Genomic DNA, 3,829 nt, shown 5'->3' with positions numbered 1-3,829 from the left:
GTATAGGAACCCATGCTAAAAAGAGGAATAAAAAAATCATCTTTTGGAAATTGATCTTAATACCCTAATTAAAAAAATGAGGAAAAGTCCAGCCTTTAAGGACACCAATTTTCTTTGTGAATGATTAATGTATTGTAAATAAATAAATGTTCTTCCTTAAAATACAGGGGGCATAAGTATAGACACCCCTATGTTAAAGTCCCATAGAAGCAGGCAGATTTTTATTTTTAAAAGCCAGTTATTTCATGGATCCAGGATATTATACATATACTTATGCCCCCTGCATTTTAAGGAAGAACATTTATTTATTTACGATACATTATTCATTCACAAAGAAAATTGGTGTTCTCAAAGGTTGGATTTTCCCTAATGTTTTCAATTAAGGCATTAAGATCAATTTCCAAAAGATGATTATTTTTTTCTTTTTATTCAACTTTAGCATTGGTTCCTATACTAAATGAGTATGTTCAATTTAAGGAACAGATTGAAAATGATATAACAATGTCTGAAATAACTCGTAAGCTAAGTGAGTGAAGTGAGTCTGTAAAACAGTATGGTTTTACTAACATTACACACACACACACACACACACACACACACACACACACACACACACACACACACACACACTGCTCAACGTCAACATATATTGCATCTTTAGCTGCACAGTTTCAAAGGATGATATATTTTCATACCAATATCATTTACAGTTTATTGATAATATGATAACTTTTTACAAACGTTTCCTGCAGTTCTTCTGTCTGCACAACACATCAAATCCAAACCCTTGTGTTGAGACAAGTTAACCCTAAATGTTTAATATCTGCAGACTATATATATCAAAGGCTTGTGGAAAATTATTGATGAACCATGACAAGTTAAGTTCATTTGAGTTAATCAGACGGAAAGACACACTAAGAAAGACATCCAGAAAACTACTGTGTAATCTTCATATTTACCGGTACTTTCACTCAGTGTATACTGTACCTACATTCTGTCAATCAGTGGGTCATGTTCTCAAAGTTAGCCTATCAGATGCCTCTGTAACATAACTTCTTCTGTGGTATTTGTATAATCGCCATTTTACAGATTGTTTGTAGTCAGTCTAACTCCTAGTTAGGTATTTAATTGTGTAACACAGGCTTGTTGCTATAGTTAACTGTTGTTTCATTTATATTATTCATCCCACTTGAAAGCTTTAATGTTTGATTATCTTGCAACATTAAATCAAAGTAGCTTTTTTGTCAGTGATCAACAGAAAAAAATAGTTTGATATCGCAATCCAGTGAAACCCTCAACTACACACGACACTCTCAATTTATGGCTCAATTTATAGCTGCACCACTGATGATCTAGGTGTGTCCTATTAAAGGGAGTTAATACTTATGCAAACACTTACTTTATATTAGTATTTAATTTAGAGCTTTGTAGAGATCTGTTTTCACTTTGATATTAAGGTTTTTGTTTTATTGAATGTTGTTCATCAATAAAACATGAAAACTTCCAAGGGGGTGAATCCGTTTATGGGCATTGCTCACTCATCCATGATAGCAGTTGAACTACTGACCTTAGCTGCTGCATGTTTGAGGTGTCCTGATATCTTATTGTAGCTGATACCTGCCATCAAAAGTCATGTGGCCATGTTACAATGTATGATTAATATCCAAGATAGTTGGAGAATGTGTATTGTGTGTGTCTGAGCAGAGGCAGTAGAAAGTGGAGGGCTGTCAGAGGGACGGGCTGTTGTTTGAAGTGCCGGGGAGCGCGGAGCCGAGGTAATTGTGTCTGACGGGCGGCGATAATGATGAGGCGCAGATAAGATCAGCTGCAGATCCCCTGCGTCCAACCCCCCTGCTGCTCGCCTTTACTTTTCCCTTCTCTCTTAATTGACCGGGCCGCGTCTCCCCCGAGCCCCTTTGTTATTATTTATTAATAATTCATTGCTAAATAATTCACACCCTTGGACCCGCAGTGTTAATTGAGCCGGGTGGGGTGGCAGCGCTGGTGAATGTGTGAGGGGGTAGAAGGGGGGGGAGGTAAAAAGTAGGGAGGAAATGGGAAGTGGGCCTTCCTCAACTTATAGGGCAACCAAAAAGGTAAAAAGGTTTGTTTTGTTGTCCATAGGGTTGGGGCTTTGGGGCTACTGGACATTACAGTTGTACATGTGATTTGTGTGTGGGTAAGGGTGCGAGAGGGGAATGAATCAATAAAGTTTATTATACATGGAATCAGGGGCTGAAAAGCTCTTGCGTCTTAATCCTGACATAGCTCACTGATAACATTAAGGTTCTCACTCTTTGCCTCTTTTGCATAAGGTAGGAAGGGAGGTAAATACATATTTTTTTAATATTTAACTGACATTGCATTTAAGTGATAAAGGCTTGTTTAAAAAAAATAAATGACGGACCTAAGCGGGAGTTGGAGCGGCATCGCTGACGGCGAAATAATCATTTAAACGTAAGTATCTTTAGTGTTTGTCGTACATGTGTCATCACCGTTAATGTTTTAAATCAATGTAAAGCTTAACGCTTTAATGCTGGTACAGATTGCTATAGTAATTAGGTAGATACACCCGAGCTAACGTTAAGCTAACTGAACCTATCATTAACATTAGGCTGTTGGCTAGCTAGCTAGCTAGCGGTCTTTTTGTGCCATTTGTGTTTTTAAAGTTTAATGTCCGGTGGCATTTTCATCTCTTTTATATGTTGTTACTCTATATGCGTAACGTTAGCAGAGATTTAGAAATGTGTGTGTTTATCAGTTGTAGCTGCAGGGTGGTAGGTAACGCTGCACCTTATTTACTTCACTATCAACGTTACATGAAGGCTAAAATGTATGAGTAGTTTCCCCTGTAAAAAGTATAACGTTTCATATAACGTTACGTTATAGCATTCATAATGGTAAACATATTGTTCTTGTGTTTTGCTGTCTTTTAACAGGGACAAACGGAGGCGGTCACTGAGGATGGGAAAGCAAAAGACAAGCAGGGAGACAGAGGCCAAAGACAGATGTTGTATAGCTAGATTATTTGCTAAAGCCTTTTAGAGATTGGCATTCTGAAAATAAATGCATTAAATGAACTATTTTGTCTGTGTCATTACGTTTTTGGGTGTGTATATAATATAAACTGTTTTTCAATTTCTATTTCTAACTGAATAATTATATTCAGATGGTACCTGTTTCAATAACTTGTAAGGTATAGAAGCTCTAAAACGACATTAACGAAACGTATCTTTTATTATAACATTTATTCAAACATTACTATATACTGTACACAAGTATATTCAACATGAAGCGGCGATCAGACTCAGCTGATGATGATGGTGTTTCCAGACTGCAGACAGAAGGAGAAAGCTTTAGGTTAATGCAGTAGTTATCAAACCCGTCCTAGTAAGATTAGAATTGTTTCACAAATATATGTAAGCATACTGTAACTTAATGTAACTGTGTAGTGGTCTCCATTATAGTCTTAACTGACAACTGTTGACCATTTAACACACTTACACCTAGCTACCTTTACTGTGTTAGTGGGTGTTTATCAATGGTGTTGTTATGACTTTTCATATGTTGGTTGTAGCCTTGTTGCTTGTGTGTCTATAGTACTATTTAACCTTTCTCACTTGCAGTTTACTGCATATCATACTGCCTGTGGTAGCTCATTAGCTCGTAGTGTTTACCTTGTAGTTGCTGATCATATTTTGCACTGCATTTGTTTGAAAGCTAGAAGCTACTGGACAATGAGCTAATGTTACATGCAATAAACTACAAGCTATTGTAAACAACTACTGTAAGCTTAATGTAATTAAGATTAATTAATGCAATTCTCCTT

The 3,829-nt window shown here is 36.7% G+C and overlaps 1 long non-coding RNA gene across 1 annotated transcript; it reads left to right on the top strand.

Annotated features, from left to right (window-relative positions):
* The first annotated feature begins 2,062 nt into the window (after nt 1–2,062).
* Nucleotides 2,063–3,080, top strand: LOC114547752 (uncharacterized). Its single transcript, XR_003691266.1, has 2 exons — nt 2,063–2,457; nt 2,940–3,080. It is a non-coding gene; the product is annotated as an uncharacterized LOC114547752 (long non-coding RNA).
* Nucleotides 3,081–3,829: the final 749 nt, after the last annotated feature.

The sequence above is a fragment of the Perca flavescens genome, chromosome 2 (assembly GCF_004354835.1).
Source record: "Perca flavescens isolate YP-PL-M2 chromosome 2, PFLA_1.0, whole genome shotgun sequence".
Classification (NCBI taxonomy): domain Eukaryota; kingdom Metazoa; phylum Chordata; class Actinopteri; order Perciformes; family Percidae; genus Perca; species Perca flavescens.
Note: the sequence above shows the minus strand (reverse complement) of the source record. Positions and strands in the feature narration are given on the sequence as shown.